A 19585-nucleotide genomic window follows, 5' to 3' on the forward strand; every position below is an offset into this window, starting at 1 on the left:
TTAGAGGCCCATTTACTTAGCTCGAGTGAAGGAATAGAGTATAAAAAACTTTGAATTTCGAATTTTGGCTACTTCGACTATCGAATGGGCTACTTCAACTTCGACCTTCGATTTGGAATTGAAGGATTCGAACTAAAAATCGTTCGACTATTCGACCATTCGATAGTCGAAGTACTGTCTCTTTAAGAAAAAACTTTGACCCCCTAGTTCGCCACCTAAAAGCTACTGAAGTCAATGTTAGCCTATGGGGAAGGTCCCCATAGGCTTTCTAAGCTTTTTTAGGTCGAAACAAAATCGTTCGATCGATGGATTAAAATTCTTCGAATCAAACGATTCGAAGGATTTAATCATTCGATCGAAGGATTTTTAGTTCAATCGAACTATTTGCGCTAAATCCTTCGACTTCGATATTCGAAGTCGAAGGATTTAACTTCGATGGTCGAATATCGAGGGTTAATTAACCCTCGATATTCGACCCTATGTAAATCAGCCCCCTAAAGTTTATAACCAGTATAACCTGCCCTGGCACATGGAGATGTTTAGAGCATGTGCTGCTTTTTATTTTTACACTGAAATTTTTTATTAGCTTTCCCCAAAAATCGTTGCTTTCGTTTTTCAAGCATATAAACATAAAATGTCATGACTTAAAATGTAACGAAATACTGTAAAACAATATAAATAATATGAGATAACTAAAATAAGAAAAAATAAATTAAAATAAAATAAAGTAGGACGGCTGGGTTTCACATAATAATAGGAAGATACATTTAGGAGAACTAGGATCTGAAATCAAAAACATTTGATCTACAAGTTACTTTAGTTATCCATTCATACGTGTAATGCTGAAAAAAGCAGGGGGTCATTCTCATATGCTAACTAGGGATGCACCGAATACAGGATTCGGCCAAGATTCGGCCTTTTTCAGCAGGATTCAACCAAATCCGAATCCTAATTTGCATATGCAAATTAGGGATGGGGAGGGAAATCACGTGACTTTTCATCACAAAACAAGGAAGTAGATTTTTTCCCCCTTCCCATCCCTAATTTGCATATGCAAATTAGGGTTCGGATTCGGTTCGGTATTCGGCCGAATCTTTCACAAAGGATTCGGGGGTTCGGCCGAATCCAAAATAGTGGATTCGGAGCATCCCTAATGCTAACCAAGGCAACCAGATTCTATCATAAGCTTCCATATCATTTTGTAGCATATATATAATTTTCTCATTGGCTGCTATGTCTATTATTTTTGCTTTTAGTATAGACAAGGGTATAGTAGCCTTTTTCCAGTTGCGTGCAATGATCAATCTTGCAGCCGTAAGGATATCTGTGCGTGCTGCATTTTTAAGTAACCACGTTTGCCTTTAATTTGGAGCACATATCCCTAAAACGAAATAAAAGTTACAGTAATCCTGAAAAATTTCCAAAAATGTTTTCTCTCCTTGTTGTGCTTGAGCACTCCTCATTCTTTCACTTATCTGACAAAATACACATAGACTTGCAAAGACAACAACCAGCGATGCTTCCCGTCACTGTTCCAGCCCTATGTTGTCAAATTCATCTTGATTTTTTTTTTTATCCTGAATTCTACCTCAAACGAGTGATTCAGCTGCTAAAATACAGGGTTTTAGCATTCAGATCCACTAAATATAGTACGTGGAATGTTCTCATAAACAGGGAGGGGAGGGCTGAAGTCACTGGAAATATGTGATACCTTCCTTCGCTTTGACTAAATATGTTCAAAGTTCAGTAGTCAGAGGAGAAGTATGCTTTATGACAAATGTGTGAAAGTTAATGATTCATCTGCTTATGGGCTATGTACATCACGTGAGATACCATATAAATGCATTCACTGAAGCATTAACCATTCAGTAAAGTAATTTAGCAGGGGATACGTTATTCATTATAGTCTGCAGTTAAATGCATATAAGTTGCACAAGAGCTTCCTCTCTTTGCAGTCCAAATATGGCTGGTACCAATGTGGCATAGGGTATGATTTTTTACAAAATAATAATTGCTCATGTCAGGCTTTTACACAAGTGACAGACAGAGTGCAAGGGGAGAAAGTACTAGAGGAGATCACTATAAGTTATAAAGATTTATAGGCAGTTTTATAATGTTGTAGGAACATCCTGTTTAAGGATATAATTTACAGTTTGGTCCCATAGATAATGGTCAAACTGTAGATTATATAGTGAATAAAGTACCTTCTACTGTAAAATATGACCATAGAGAAATGGGCAAACTGTAGGTTATATAGTAGGGATGCACCGAATCCAAGATTCGGCCGAAAACCGAACCAAAACCCGAATTTGCATATGCAAATTGGGGGTTGGAAGGGTAAATCATTTTTTACTTTGTTTTGTGACAAAAAGTCATGCAATTTTCCTCCGCGCCTAATTTGCATATGCAAATTAGAATTCTTATCCTGGATTCGGTGCATCCCTATTATATAGTGAATAAAGTACCCCCTATTGTAAAATATAAGGATATTATAAGTCACCGAGGAGTTCCATGGCCATATTGCTTTTATACAGGTCATCGAACACCAAGGTTACTTCTAATATCCTCATATTTTCCAACAAGGGGCACTTTATTTATTATAATACACAAGTTTTAGGAGTCATGCGACAAAAATGACATCACTACCGTTTATAACTGATGGCATCACTAGTCACCATTTATAAGGATATCATTTACAAGATTTTCATGGCTTTTCTGTATTATATAGTGAATAATGTACCCCCTACTGTAAAATACAAGAATATTATACATCATCAAGGAGTTCCATGACCATATAAAAGCACAAGGCCCAAGGCCATGGAACTCCAAGGTGACGTCTAATATCCTCATATTTTCCAGCCAGGGGTACTTTATTATAATACACAAGTTTTATTGAGTTGTGTGACAAAAATGACATCACTAAGTTCCATTTATAACTGACATAATTAAGAGACATTTATAAGGATATAAGTTACAGGATTTCATGACTTTTGTGTATTATAGGGTTATTTTACATTGACAATACTAAATTAACCCATTAACAGGTCTGTGCTCAGAGTGTACACAGAGGCCCACCAGCCCACTAAATAGTGACTTTCTATAGAATTTTACAGAAGCCCCTCTGGCATTTGTCAGAATCCACATATATTCCTAGTCTGGTCCCGCCCCTACACAAGGACAAAAATAATAGAATAAACATATTTATCAATTAACCCAATTAGAAAGTTGTAAATCAAAGTGCAATAAAACAGACGCAATCCAACATGTTTGCACTTTGCACCACACATTCCTGTCTAGATGAATTGCAGTAGGTTTCGTCTCTTGACCCCTCTTAATGTTCCTCAAACTTTTGTCCAAGGTCACAAGTCAATAGCAATCAAATCTACTTATCTGCCTAACTGAATATACTGTAGCTGGCTATCAATGCAGAACACAGAGCTTCCCCAGTGAGTATATATGGGGCGATGTTACCTGCCGTATTCCTGGTTTATATCTCAGCAGATACCTGGCCACATACAGCCTTATGGGAACATTGCGGAGCAATTTTGGATTGTTTTATATCCGATTGAGCTCAAATCATTTAGGGGATTATTTTTCAAAATCTGAATTTTTCTGATTTTTTAATTAAAAAAACTCAGACCAAACTAGAATCCACAATTTGACCTTATTTATTATTTAAAACTTGATATAATTGGATCAGGGGAAAAACTCGATACAATCGAGCAAAAAACCAAATCGTACAATTTTTTCAGTTTTTTAGGCTTTGTCCATGAGAAAGATTTTTGCCCAAAAAGCCTGAAATAGTCAGATTTTCTGGCTAATCCCAGTGTAGACCACAGAAACTAGATAATAGGATCGCAACCTCTCCCATTGAATTACAACCTCTGCAGGTCTGAGATGGTGGATTTTCAGATTCAGACTTTTTGCAGCATCGGTTTTAATAAATCCCGGAAAAATTTCCCAAAAAGCCCGACCAGAGTTTAGTAAATAACCCCCTTAATCTTTCATCTGACATGGAAGCACCAATACACAATTTCACATACATGGCATGTGAGATTGGGTAAATAGAGGAGGTGACATTAAGAAGTTGGACTACAGTGAATACAGATGTTTTGGTGCAGTAAGGAAGGGGCCATACTGAATTTTTTTTAGCAGGGCTCGTTGGCCTCTATGTGTGCTTCTGATCACATATGTATGTATGTATATATGTACAGTATCACTTTATCTGTAAAGTGCTGTTAAGGAGTCACATCGTTGTACAATGCATAAAGTACAACATAAATAAAAGTTCACTTTACTGTAAAAAACTATTCAACAAATACAACAAATATCCACAGTACACAGAACTCATATAAGGACACAGAGCTTAAGTGCTCTGTGGTAAGAGACACAGTGGGAAGGTGGTCCCTGCCCGGTAGAGCTTACAGTCTAAGTGGGTAGATCATAAATAGACATGGTCGTGTGGTGCACATGATGGTGTTGGTAGAATGGAAAAAAATGTACCTAGACTTCACAATGGTTGGCCCACAATGCTTCAACTTACATCGTTACATAGTTAAATTTTGTTGAAAAAAGTCCATCAAGTTCAACCCCTCCAAATGAAACCCAGCATCCATACACACACCCCTCCATACACTCACATAAATTCTATATACCCATAGCTATACTAACTATAGAGCTTAATATAACAATAGACTTTGATATTATTTCTGTCTAAAAAATCATCCAATCCACTCTTAAAAGCATTAACAGCCATCACAACATCACCCGGCAGTGCATTCCACAACCTTACTGTCCTCACTGTGAAGAACCACCAAACTTTTTAAAAACAAAAACTTCTAAAAACAAAAATGGTTGAATATTGGCAAATATATATATTTTCTTATTGCTGCTAAATGTGGACTCAGGAACAGAACTGTCCATCATTTTTACATAGTTGCTGATTTTGTGGTATTCCAAAAATAATTTATGGGGCTGTTAAACGGACTAGAGGCCATGGAAATCTCATTTTAGCCTGAATACAACCTCCGTGTAGCTGGGCAGCCTTGGATCAGCAAAGTGGATACATATCATTAAAATGATGAAAAAGTTGGCCTCAGCATGTACATGTAAATATTCCTAGTAATGCACAACTGATTTATCTGCAATCACACGTCTTTTGTATTTTCATGGTAATTCCCAAGCAACCAGCATGTATTATTAGTTTTATGGTTTGAAATATGCTTTGGAAAACATTACCATTAGCTGTAATTGCATGCCTGGATTTTGTAAACTGCAGCCGTATGTAATCATGGGATTGGGAAGATAATAGTGCAGTGCGCTCTGAAGTTCCAAAAACAAGGGCCTTAAACTGAAGCTTTTGTTTGATGATCAATTGTTGGAAATATTTCAAACAAAGCAAAGCAATTTTAAGCCAAAATTAAATACTGATGATCAATGGCTCTGATGTCAATTTATCTTCACTGAGGATATAATAATAATATAACGCCAATAATATTATTTACTGTGTCATATTTATTGTGCAATATCTGTGGGGCAGGTAGCCTATACTCTATCACTGACAATAATCTGTTTATAGCACCACACATTGTTCTGAGAAAACACCACTGGATAATACACCACCGGAGAATACACCACCGGAGAATACAATATCATTTTGCGGCAGATTATGTTTAATTGGAAGGGTAATTCAAGCTAAATAATAATGAAGTGGCCCAACAACAAATAATTAAACTTGTTCCTTTTTCCGCGTACATTAGACATGTACTTGTTTGCCTATTAATAACAGCTGGAGTTTAGCATAGCATGTGATTATTTGGACATAACAGGGATAATGTTTTGTTTCCATACAAAATGTGTTTGTTTGAAGAAGGAGGAAGTTACAATGGTGAGGATTTTCCCTGCAACATGACATTTGTAAGAATAATTTATTTCTCTGTTTTGTTTTTGTTGCCATGTTGATCCTGGCAAAATAGTGTACATGGCATGTATGGGTTTAGTGTATTGTATCCCCTGACTGAACACAGAAGCCTTACCTTCAGTATACAACATCGCCAAACGAGCAGATCTCTCTGTGTATGGCCACCTTTAGGCACCCCCAAGTGATTGTATTTCCCCAGGCTGGTGCTCCTATCAGCAGAAAACTGCACCGCCCTAGGGTTCTTCTAGAAAGTACCATGGAGCGATCCTCTTCCAGCTTCTTCTTTCTTCAAATTTCCCAGGACAGACGCATGTGCAGTAGGATGAAATAGCCGACTTTTTGTTAAAGTTCGGCTTTTTGCTCTAAAGCGCATGCACAGCCGCGAAAAGAAAGAAGAAGCCGGAAGAGGATTGTGGTGCTCGCTGGAATAACCAGAGGCCTGAGCAGTTTTCTGCTGATGGGAGCACCCCCAAATGGGATACGACTTTCCTTCTCCTTTACTGAACTGAAGAGAGTGCAGAAGTGTGCAACTAAACTGGTAAAGTTACATTACATTACCTATTCTTTTACATTACCTATTTGATCCCCCATGTTCCTCTATGAGGGGGCTGCCAAGATTGTGCAGCAAAATTCTGTTAGCAATTAGAATGATCAGGTTGGCAAAACAGTCAGGTTGGCAAAACAGTCAGGTTTAGGAACTTCAAGTAACAATTACTTACAAAAGCAGAGCTAATAGGACAAATGATCAATATGACATACAGGTAACTTTTATTGAACATTGATATTTGAAGATTCACTTTTTAGTGTCAGTATCACTAGTGTTAGTGAGAGTTGTGAAATTATCTCCATGAAGTGGTTGTACTGGCAGTTACATCAGATAGCTTCAGGAAAGGGTTTGATGCCTTTTTAGCAGAATTACTGAAGTGAACCTTTAGTACAAAGTTGACCCAAGGACACTTGAAATCAAGAATAAAATTTGTTTTCCTCTCTGAGTCATATAAGAGAGGCTTCAGGTGGGATATTTGCCTTCCTCTGGATCAACTAGCGGTTAGGCATGTTAGATTTCATTTAAACAAACGGTGAACTTGAATGATGTATTTTTTCAACTTAAATTGCTGTGTTACCTGAGGACGAGGTCTTTAATGTTTGGAGAACTAAACCCTAAAAATTAATATGGCTAAACATGCCATATTTTATATACTGAAGTTATTGCACCAGACTAAAATATCAGCTTCTCAATAGCCACAAAGATCCAGAATTTTTAACTTGTCACAGGGGGTCACCATCTTGGAAAGTGTCTGTGACACTCACATGCTCAGTGGGCTCTGATTGGCTGTTGAGAAGCTAAGCTTAGGGCTCGTCACTAATTATCCAGCAGAAAATGAGGTTGGCCTGTAATATAAGCTGATGCTACAGGTCTAGTTGTAGTGGTTGTTGTCCTGCCATGTAGTAATTATCTGCAATCAGCCTTATATTGTGACATTCCTATTCTATATCTACTGTATATTGTAAGTGGGTCCCTAAGCTCAGTAAGTGACAGCAGCACAGAGTATGTGCAGTGAATCAGCAGAAAAGAAGATGGGGAGCTACTGGGGCATCTTTGGAGACACAGATCTTTAGTGCTAAAGGGCTGTGGTTGCCTTGGGCTGGTACAGAAGCCCAAAACATAATGTACAACATTTCTAGCTACTTCTTTGGTTAAGCTTTAGTTCTCCTTTAATTACCAAAGACTCATAGCAACCACAGAATTTACAGACTTGCCAAAATAATTTAATCACTGGTGGGTGGCAATATGTCTCATTGATTGCAATTGCTAACAATAACCCTAGGTCTGGTGCTTCTTATCACTGAACATTGTGTTGCCCAAGGGTATAATTCTGCTAGAACCTCCATGTTCTGAAAAGTTCCAGCAGTCCCTTGCAGCTGTCTGGAACAAGACCATGCTCAGTACAGATACTGTGTGTGTTAGTGGTCCAGGACCACCATAGAGGAACCGGGGACCTTTCAGAACATGCAGGCTGACAGAAATATCTCTTGGGTTGGTGCTATAACCAGTGAAGAGGAGCACGGGCTCAGGATTTAATTTTTTGGATTTGTGCCATATTGGCAGCCACCAGTTATTTACACTTTCTTTTAAACCCACACACCTCAGCACAATGTCATTTATGTTTTCCTTATACCTTAAATATCAGTGATCAATAAAGCAAAGCTCGTTTTTCTCTTTTTTTTTCAGAAAGATGTTGGTATCACAAGGGTGTTATTATTTTTGCTCAACGGATCTAATTTGTTCTTATATTTTGTCTGATGTCCTCCCTTTCCTCACAGAGGCCACTTTACCCTCATTATCCGTTTGTGTTTACCTAGAAGATCTTGGCATTGTGATTGTATAAGAAGACAGCAAGAAAAGACTAGAGCTATTCATAACAGAAAAAGGAAAAAATAAGATAAGATAGACATAAGCAAAGGCTATTTGCTAATAGACACACCGTTTCCCCAGTGAAAAACAATGGAGATGTTTTGCTTTTAAAACATGAAAACTATGTGGAGACACATTGGTCACGGCAATTAAAGATCAAGTAATTGGAAAATAAAACACCCCTATATAGATTGGTATGTCTCTTTATATGATCGACCAGGGAGCATTCTTTATATGTTGTGTTGTCTCAAACAACAATTCCACACATACCAGTCATGTTTAAAATTCAAGCTAACAAAATATTCTCTTATTTTCTATTAGAGCAGGGCTATATCTTTTTTTAACTCCAATTACTGTTTTATGTAGTGGTTCTGAAATCTAATTCTGGGGCATAGGTCTTTGTGAGAAATGACTTGATTTCAAAAGCTTGATGAAGGAATGTGAAAAATCACATATTGTGTGCATGTTTGTGATTTATTGTCTACATCAGTAAAGTGCTGCACTGCACAGCAGCCACTCTTCAGTAGATGATAGGAGATTAATGAAAGAGCTGCTCCTGGGATGAAACAGTTGATATCTAGATATGGTTAGAGTGTGTATCTAGGGTGGAGATAAGGATTTCAGTGCAAAAGAACAGTACAGAACAAAAGATTAGCATTATGAAGCACACAGTCGTTATTGGCAAGATACACAACAGAACTTAGCCTTGATGTACATCTTTCTCATATCTGTTGGCCACACACGACCAATATAGCTTGGTTATCAAAGTAGCTTGGAATCCATCTGTTTAGTAGGCCCATAATACTTGGTGCCAATAATTCTACCAGTATACAATGGATTTGCATTGGGCAGGTTTGGAAATCTTCTTTGCCAATTATTGTATCAATCTGTTTAAGCTAGGGCCAGACCATTGTGGATCTCGGCCTGTGGAGAAACACAGGCAGAGAATCTGCTCCCCCTTGCTCCTCCATTACTGCTCTGCCTGCAATCAGAAGCATTGTCTCCGCTTGGGTGCAAGCAGTCGAGGTGGATTTCGGCACAGAAACGCAACATTTTGCATTTCACGCCAAAATCTGCCCCGTCTGTAAAGAGTCTTCCACCAGGCAGTGGAGCCATAGGCTTAGGTCACCAGTGATCTATTTGTATTGTGTATCTGACCCTGCAGGTGTGAGCAAATGTCCAAAGGGCCTCCCTATATTGGGAAATACGTATAAATGACTTGATTCTAATGCTGAAAAATCTTTGGAGCAGGCACTCAATAAAGGCAATCTTCCACCAGGAGTTGAATCAAAGTAAAATGGTTTATTGTGTCCACAGCCTTAAGCGTTTCGTGTTACAATCCCTTAGTCATAGGCTAACTATGCTGAGGGCTCAGGGCGGTGCAACTGGGCCTCTTCTTTGATGTGGTGAGTTAGTATTTGAAGACTCCCACCTCAAAAATTATTGGATTTTAATGCTGTTTTTAATGAACAGATTTAGTTGCAGGCTCATTGTCCATCTTTAAAGTATCAAATAAATACACATAAGGGAGCAATGGTGCCCCTTTTATATAGTAGCCATCAAAATAAGAAATTCAAGACCAGAACCAGCCATAAACTACACCATCATAGGTAGAAATTAGTTTTCTTTGTTATGTGTTGAAAACCAGCATGGTACAAGTACATTTAATTAATATTGCTAATCAATTATCATTCATCACCTTTTTCTGCTTACACCCATGATGTGCAAATCTCCCAACCACAGACTTGTTATCCCTATGTGCACCAGCATGATAGCATCTTATGTTATGAGTCAGTCTTCCAAATGTTGGCTTTGTTTATTATTTGGTGGACATTCCCAAAACCATGGCAACCCTAACCTTTCAGGGATAAAGTTGGGCAATGTACAGCAAAAGTAAATTACTCAAGCACATTTAAAGGTTATTAGAGATTTTGTATTTTCAGCTGTTCAGGGTAATTTTTCATGCTTCTGAAGTTTTCTGTTTATTGTGCCTTCTACATGATTGACATGCTGAAACTTTCTGTAATTACTGCAGCAATACAACTAGGAGTACAGTGCTTGTAAATTAAGAAAAAGTTATCTCATGGTTTATCACGTGAAATCTCACAGACAAGATTCAATTTGAGGAGAAAAAAAGTTTTTTCCCTTATTCACTTTTTTTTTATGATAGAGTTTTCACGTGATAAACCATGAGATACAGTAAGTTCTGAATTACATCTCAAACTGAATTTCGTCCATGTTCATGTGATAAACCTTTTCTCTCACTGAATTGAATTTGGACCAAAATGTGTTAATGGAGGAACCACTGATGGTAATGCGGGGGGGGCTGTGATTACTCAGAGCTGATGATATAGCAGACCTATTCAGTTAGCAAAGTAATTATTTTTCATGAATGTGTAGTCCTCCTGTAAAATAAATCCCCATATATCCCAAGGATTTGTATAATATTTATCTTCATTAGAAAGAAATGTATTTGGAGTGACTTTATTGCTAGCTTCAGATATGGCATTTTACCTTGACCTTAAGGGTAAGGCCACACAAGGAGATTCGGGGAGATTTGGTCGCCTGGCGACTAATCGTCTCGTCTTTGCGGCGACCAATCTCCCCAAACACCTTCCCTCACTCTGTGCTGGCTTAAAATGAAAAATCGCCATGTGGCAATTTGTTTTCCGAACTCGCCCGAAGTTGGACTTTGGACGACTTCGGAAAACTAATTGCTGCATGTGATTAGTGCCGGTGATTTTTCATTTGATTAGTTTCGGCGATTAGTCGCCAGGCGACCAAATCTCCCCAAAACGCACAGTGTGACCTTACCCTTAAGGTAAATGCATTTTCTGAAGTCGCCAAAAGTTTCCTTGCGAGGCAACTTCGGGTGACTTCGGAAAACGCTGTGCCACTTATCGGATGGGAAGACACAAGGAGGCAGTTCGGGGAGCTTGTAGCCCAGAAGTCGAGGCGATTAGTCACCAGGCGACAAAATCTCCCCGAATCTCCTCGTGTGAACTAACCCTAAAGGGGGTTATTTATCAAAATATGAAATTTTCCAACTATTTTCTGAAAACTGCTCCGACCATCTGCACTGACTTTCCCCCCTATTTATCAATACATTTTCTCAAAAATTTCTTGTGATGGAAAACTACGATTTTTTTCGGATTTGATGTCCAAAACAACTAAATATTTGGATTATTGAACGAAACCCATCACGGATCAGGATATCTTCAAAATGTCAACGGGACATCTGCCATTGACTTTTACATGAACTTGGCGGTCTGAGTTGGAGTACTTTTATTTTCAGACTTTTAGCACCATCTGGGTTTAATAAATCTCGAAAAATTCTGAGGATTTTTTTTTTTGTACGAAAAAATGTTTCCCTTAAAAAGTCCGATCAGGGAAAATCAGACTTTAATAAATAACCCCCTAGAAGAATGGCACACTATCAATTGTGACCACTGAACATCACATTTTTTTTTGAAAGTTGCTTGGAATTGGATTTCTTTTCTTCTTTTATTGAAGTTTTTGGTGGCGTTCTCCTGACTGGTAAGGGGAAAAAATTAAGGTTCTATAAAGAAGTTCTTGATATTGCTGCAGAATACAGAAAGCAAGCCAAAAAGAAATGAGATTAATAAAGGACAGACCATTTGCCTTGAGAGTTGTAACATATGCAACATTATTTACTGTCTTTTCTTTTCCACTGCCATCAATTTAAAATAAATGGTAACTCTGTGCACAGAGCAGGGTCACTTTAAAGTGGTATTAAATCACGAGTGCGGAAATACGTGTTAGTTAAAAGGTTTTCAATATGTAGGCAACGCCAGTGTGAATTTTACGATGGAATTTATTACACGCCACCTCACTCCTTTTGACAGGTTTCAGTCAAGCAACCATTAGCTCATGTACAAATTTGACCTTTCTGGCCCCCCAGTCATATTTTAAATGGTGTTCACTGGAATTCATTTTGTGTTGTATTTGATATAAAAATATATTTCATGTGTGAAGTTTAATTTACAATCAACAAAAATCTAATATTCATAAATTCTGCCGAGTTATTTCATGTGCATTGCAAAGATTTAGATACAGAGCTAAATTAGATGTGACAGGTTTCTAATTTTCTGGTGAGTAGTGAAGGGCGATGAAATGACGAAAATTTTCCAAAATGCATTGAAATCTATGGGTGTCAATTTTTTTTTGACTCGCTTTGCGACGCTCCAATTTTTTTTCAACTATTGGAGTCTGTGGGCATCATTTTGCGGCAAAACTTTTGCTCATCACTACTGGTGAGACACCGATTTGGAAAATGTTGCAGGGTGTCCCAAGAGTGGAGCAAACATTCCTATGATTAAAATATACAGTTTCAGACCAGCCTGTGTAGTGCCCATGTGTAGGCGCTGCTTGTTCTCAGGAAAGGTTGTAGAAAGGAAGTCCAGACAACCACATATTTACATGATAAATACCCAAAAACACAAAGGGAAGAGGTAAAATAGGCCGCTCAGGTCAAGTAAATGGAGTTGTTGGCTGTGAAGAGTTTACAATGACTATTTTGGAGAACTTTAAAGGCTGCCATAAGCTAACATTTTCTTGATGAGTTGTGCTTAGTACAGAGAAATAGCTATGCTGACTTTGTTTTATGGTGTTTGTTTGTGCAGACTTTGAAGAAACTTTGGATTTCCTGTTGCAGCTATGATTCCATTGCTGGCTTTTTGTAGGAGGATGCAGAAGAGTTAGAACACCACAAGACAGATTAGGAAGGTCTTTGTTTGCATTATTCTTCCTTTACAGAGACTATATTTCAATTACATCAATGCCTGCCATAGAATTATGAGCTATTTTAAGAAGCCTCTGTAAGGGCTGTGACACATGGCACATATTATTGCCCCTGCTTAATCTCCTCTAAACTTAATTTTTCCCTTCCACTGGCATTAATGTAAATTGTACATGGGAATACATGTACATCACATAGTATCTTAAAATTGGCTCATGAGGCTGCTACAGGAAGTGTATAAAGTGCATATGTTTGCCCACCTGCAATTTACATTTATGCCAAAGGGGTAGGAAATTCTTATACGTGGCATTTTGATTGGGTGCTCTCAAAAATGAAGAGTGTTTGCCTGATAGCCAGTGGCAGCACAGTAGATTCTATTTTTGTGAATTTCTGCTTATCAATGCAGAAGCATACACAATAATTAAGGTGCATATTATCAAAATGCCATTGGCTTCTACGGGTGCCTATTAGAATTGTACAGAGGTTCCAGCATATGCAAGTGTCTACTAAAGAATACTTGGAAGTTGCCATTGTTGGTGTTTACAAGCGATTGCCATAGGGGATCTGGAGGGTATGTTGGATGTTTATGCTGTATTTTCATGAAGGAACAGGTGATGGAAAACCCCTAAACTCACACCATGCACCTTTCCCCTTATGCTGCAAGTTTTGTTTTCACAATCAGACCTAAAGCAATGAGTCCTGTTTATTATTGTCCCTGTAGATTTAGCTGGTCATACACTGTCAGATCTGTTTATTTGCCAAGGTCATATGTGAGCAGATTTCAGCCTGATTTGGCCACCCATGAACACTAGGCCTAATTGAGCTTAACCGATTGTTAGCCTAGTAGCCAACAATCAGATCATAAAACAGGTCCTGTGAAGACCAACTTAACAAGGACCATGTCATGTCATTGACTTGATCCTTGACTGATGGAATTTTCTGCAAGATGAAGGTCTGCCAGACTGGTCGGTGATCCCCAGACATGAACCAAACTTTTTTTACCCGTGAGCCACATAGTGTAGAAAGAGTTGGGAAGCATTACAAAGTCCACGGGGATGCAAAATAAGGGCTGCAACTGGCTATTTTGGTAGCCCCATGTGGAATGGCAGGAGGCTCTGTTTTGCAGTAGACCTGGTTTTGCAACCAATACTTGCCTCCAAGCCTGGGATTCAAAAATAAGCACCTGCTTTAAGCCTCTGAGAGCAACATCCAAGGGGTTGGTGAGCAACATGTTGCTTTTGAGCCACTGGTCGGGGATTAGGACAATATGTCCTAATTCTGCACTAAACATAGCTTAGAATTGCTAAGGAACTCTCAGGGCTCATAAAGACAACTTGAAAGACAAGCTGCACTCATGAACCATAGTCATGGTACTTTTTATCGACTAAATTACAGTGAGACCAAAAGGAAAGAGGTTCTTCTCTACATTTTTTCCTTTTTTTTTCATCTGACAAATACCCTAACAGCCTGACAAAGGATAAGGGTGCTCTTCAACTGTATGTATATTTTTATTTATATAGTACTACTTATGTACGCAGCACTATACAGTACAACAACACATTAATTGAACAAACAGGGGTCATTACAATAATAATAAAATTAAATACAAAGTACAGTTGCATTAAGGATAAGAGCTAAATATTAAAGATACAAGAGGACCCTACCCTGTAAAACTTAGTATTTATTAATATTACACTTTATTTGTATCATATACTAAATGAGATTTTATCATTTTCAATCTGTTTCCCCAAACATGACAATAGACGTTACGATTTTTCCGTTATCATATCTGGCTTTTATCCCTATGGCAGGAAGCATGAGTATTCGGGCATCTGCCTTCAGACTGGTAAGTATAATAGTTTCCTTGGCTGTCTGTACCAAACTGAATTTTATCTTTTCAAGCTTCATTACATGTTATTTCAAATATTCAGTTGCACTTATTAGCATTGTTTATTTGAAGCAGAGAACTGAATCTGGTTAGTGTGAGATGGGCCAAAAAACCCTTCACAATGCAAGACATGCAGCGTTAAGCCTTCTGAAAACAGAAGATATTAACTTATTTAACTCTCACATAAACCATTATGGGTGGACACATGCAAATCACTCCTTTATGCCCCTGTGGCCAACGATGCATCCAGAACCGCTGGTTTTATAGCATAGATACAGCTTAGTTCAGAGCAATATATGGCTCTGAAATATTAGGCTGTATTTGTTGTATAAAACCAGCTTTTCTGGATGCATCATTGGCTACAAGGACAGAAAGGAGTGATTTGCATGTGTCCACCCATAATGGTTTATGGGAGCGTTATCAAAATCTGGTGACAGTCTCCCACTGAAGATTGTCAGGTCGGCAATATACGCAGAGAAATTATCGGCAGCCGATTGAAATTTTCTAACCTGTCCGATCGGCTGAACGACCAGCACGACAGATGTCGGGACACTCCGCACATGATCCGAAAATCATACAATCGAGGATTCGTACGATCAGATCTTTGCGTCTATGGCCAGCTTAAGGCAGTGCTATGTATGTGGCACGAGGCAAGTTTAATATGGGCACAAAAACTGACGCGTGAGTGCTCCTTCTTGAAGACTATATAAACTCTACTTTTAAAGGATTGCACCCAGGCAGTCAGTTACATCTTTTCTCAATTCTTCTATAAAATTGTGGTATAATTGTTCAGCCTTTTGAACAGATAATTTCAAAGACATGGGAAAAATGTATTGTTTTCTAATTACATATCTGGTCAGTAGTGATGGGCGAATTTGTTTCGCTGTGCAGAAACGAGAATTTTGATGCCGGCGTCAATTCGATGGCGTCAAAATCGACGCCAGTGACAATTCCGATGTGCATTAAAGTCAATGGGCGTGTTTTAATTGACGCCGGATAATTTTCGCTGCAATTTTGTGAATTTTGATCGCCGGCACGGCACTGAATAATTTTGCCCATCACTACTGGTCAGCTCTTTCTAATGGACCCAGAAGACATTAAGGGGTTTATTTATTATGAATTGGAATTTTTTAAGTCAGCGCAAACTAGAATCCACAATTTTATTATTAAAAAAGCACAATGTAATCAGATCAAATCATACAATTTTTTTCAGATTTTTTTCCTGAATTGCTCAATTTTTTCAGGCTTTTTCCCAAAAAGTCAAAACTTTTCAGATTTTTGCCCAAAAAGCCCAAAATAGTCCAATTTTCAGACTAATTCCAGTGCAGACCACAGAAACTTCCAAATAGTACAGGGACCTCTCCCACTGACTTATATACAACCTCGGCAGGTCTGAGATGGAGGATTTTTGGATTCTAACTTTTTACATCCTCAGGGAGTTTTTTTCCCCACTAATTATTCGGATTTATAGTAAGAAAAAAGTTTTTTTGCATTCAGACTTTAAAAAAATATCCCCCTAAAATATCGACAGTGGTGCTCTTTCTTGAACTGGATTCGTGCATGACTGCTGTGTTGATCTAAGTTCTAAAATAGAACCACAGAATAGTCGTTCTCCCAAGTTGAGTTATGTAATACAAATGGAATGGTTCACTAACCTTAAATGGCTTTTGAAGGGTAGCATGCAATGCAAAGAAAAAATAAATATAAAATGACACGTCATTGTTTAACTTAAACATGCTTGGGGAGCTGGGAGAGGATGGGGGAGGAGACCGAGCTGCAGTATGGAGTAGAAAAAGCCATTAAACGTGGTTTGAAAATAGAAAAATATGTAGTTGCAAACACATCGCTGACACTGCATACAGCAAACACACGCATAGCACAGATAATATGCACTTATTTTATTTTCTGCATGAAGCCTGAAACTATGAAATGACTCAAAATAGGTCACACTAGGACGCAGGACAAGGCTGAGAATGTATATTATAGTTGAAGGCGCTTTGTATGGATGCAATCATAGAAAATAAAAACAGATCAAGAACTAGCAAGTTTGTCCACTCCTATCTATCTGCTGAAAGAGTTCATGATTCTTTCATTCTCAGACCAGACTTACAGCTATTTATAGATATTTCTAAATGCATTTAATGTGTTTGAGGTCATCTAGTAACAGACAATGTTTGTCCCAATTTAGTAACCGACAGCAACTGAACAGCGGTTTTGTCTTTGATCATTTACTTCCTTTCCTAATAATGAACGGAAATAGATAATTGGTTGTTACAGATTACTGGTTTGGGGAAAACTTTGCCTACAGCTCAGCCCCTAGTATTTGCACGCATTAACTAATGTATCCTTCTCTGTCATCAGGTTGTAGCCTTCTATAAAGGGTGTGTTGGAAATCATGCAAAGAAATATGAGTCCCCCAATAAGTAGATATGACAGCAGTTGTAAAAAGAAAAAAGTTGAATCATTTTTCAAATTCGTTGTTTATTACATTTTAACGAATAAAATACAGAAAGTATGGAGTTGGTGGTGAAAGTTGAATTTTTTAAAATTCTTTATTTGCAATTTTTTAACTTATGTGGTAAAGAAAGGAAGGTATTGGGGGAGAAAGAGAGTAAATCCATGTTAAAACAAGTTGAATTGTTTTTTATTAGGGAATGATAAATAGATAAATAATGCCTATGCTACCAGTGTAGCAGGTGGTGTCCTTTTATAGAGTAATAAAAAGCTAGGCAATCCATGTTAGACCTCTTTGAACTGCCTCAGGAAGGGGTGGATGGTGCAAGATCCCTGATCTAAGGAGGACTGTGATGAGAAGATCCTTGAGTAAGAGAAGGACCTCTATGGAAGTTGAGGAGATGGAACCCCATTAAGTGGAACTACCTAGTAGTCAGCTATATCTAAAAGTTTGCTCACTTTTGGAGTGAAAGATCAACAAAGGTAGCTAGCAGAGCAGACAGAGAGCAGGTTTAATAGAGAGATGTGGTCAATTTAGTTCCAGCTTGGCCTGCGACCCAACACAAGCACCACTGGTTTTACACTGGCAAATGAAGTGTAATGGTTAGTTAAGAAGGAACCCCGGGAGACTGCTGGTATGAATACCCTTCCATGTACGAGGTCACCCCTGACAACTAGTGATGGGCAAATCTGTCCCGTTTTGCTTTGCCGAATAATTTGCAAAAAAAAAATAATCACAAAACGCATTGAAGTCAATGGGCATCAAAATAATTTTGATACACATCAATTTTTGCCGCAAGCGCCAATTTTTGTACGAGCGAATATTTTGTCCAAATGCATTAAAGTCAATGGGCGTCCGAATAATTTTGAAGCACGACAGGGTCATCGGCAATTTACTAATGGGTGCAGGTGCCAATATGCTAGCGAAAGAGACAGTTGCTAGCACTCATTCGTAATCTATCGGCAGGCAACAATTCGCTCTGGAGAATGGACGTTGCTAAATTCACTAAAGTGCGGATTTTACTGAATGTTACCTCTTCTGCCAGACTTTCCTAAAGCTGGCCATAGACGCAAAGATCCGATCGTACGAATCGTGGATTCGTACGATTTTCGGACCGTGTGTGGAGAGTCCCGACATTTTTCGTCCGTCGGAGATCGGGCGTTTGGTCGATCGGACAGGTTAGAAAATTTCTGTCGCCTGCCGATAATATCTCTGCGTGTATTGCCGATCGTACGATTTTCAGAGGGAGACTGTCACTAGTGTTGTCAGACATAAGTATCGTACGATTGCTGTCAGGGGCAGAACATTGGGTGATCTGTTCTTATTTGATCGGAATGGTAAAGACTTTGATCTGAATGGTTAGTGGAAGGTCGGGAGATGGGAAAGTCCGATCGTACGTTGATTCGTACGATCGGATCTTTGCGTCTATGGCCAGCTTTAGCCAGCTCAGACCAGAAGAAGTGCTTAAAAAAAAGCTGGATCTTCCTCAATCTTCTGTTACTTACATCATATTCTGTGGGTGGGAAAAGTATCAAAGTTCAAGTTTTCAGAATGATAGGCTGCAAAAGTCCCCTAAAAAAAATGTTTTTTTGGGTAATCGGTTTCCCCATACATTTTCTAACCTATGGAGCATTAAGTATACATAGGGTTGCCACCTTTTAAAATGATCTTTACCGGCAGGTGGAGGGGTCGAGGTTAAAAGGGCGGGCCGCGACGATAAAGGGGGCGGGACCGTGACACGCTATTGGCTGGCCGGGTCGTGACGTCAAAGGGGGCAGAGCCAAATGCGAGAATTTGGCAAGAAGCCTAGGAAAAAAAGGTACGTTTGGAGCAGGCTGGGGGCAGGCCACGGGCTTTTTTTAGGTATATTACAAATTTACCGGCAGCTACATTGCCGGTAAATTTGTAATACCGGCCCCGGTCTTGGCTGGTGTTTTACCACACTAAGTATACAGTGGGCTCATGTGTAGGGCATTATAACAACTCTATTGTCTTTATTAAGGTTCCCTGGACATGTGTAATTAACAGTGGAACTGTAATGAATTTGCTGCAACCTACAGTATAACATAAAGATACTCATTCAACTTTAAATTTCTAGCCGTATGCAAATTAACCTGAGCGCAAGACCTCTAGCAAATTTGCGCTAT

This window comes from Xenopus laevis, chromosome 6S (genome assembly GCF_017654675.1).
Source record: "Xenopus laevis strain J_2021 chromosome 6S, Xenopus_laevis_v10.1, whole genome shotgun sequence".
Lineage (NCBI taxonomy): Eukaryota > Metazoa > Chordata > Amphibia > Anura > Pipidae > Xenopus > Xenopus laevis.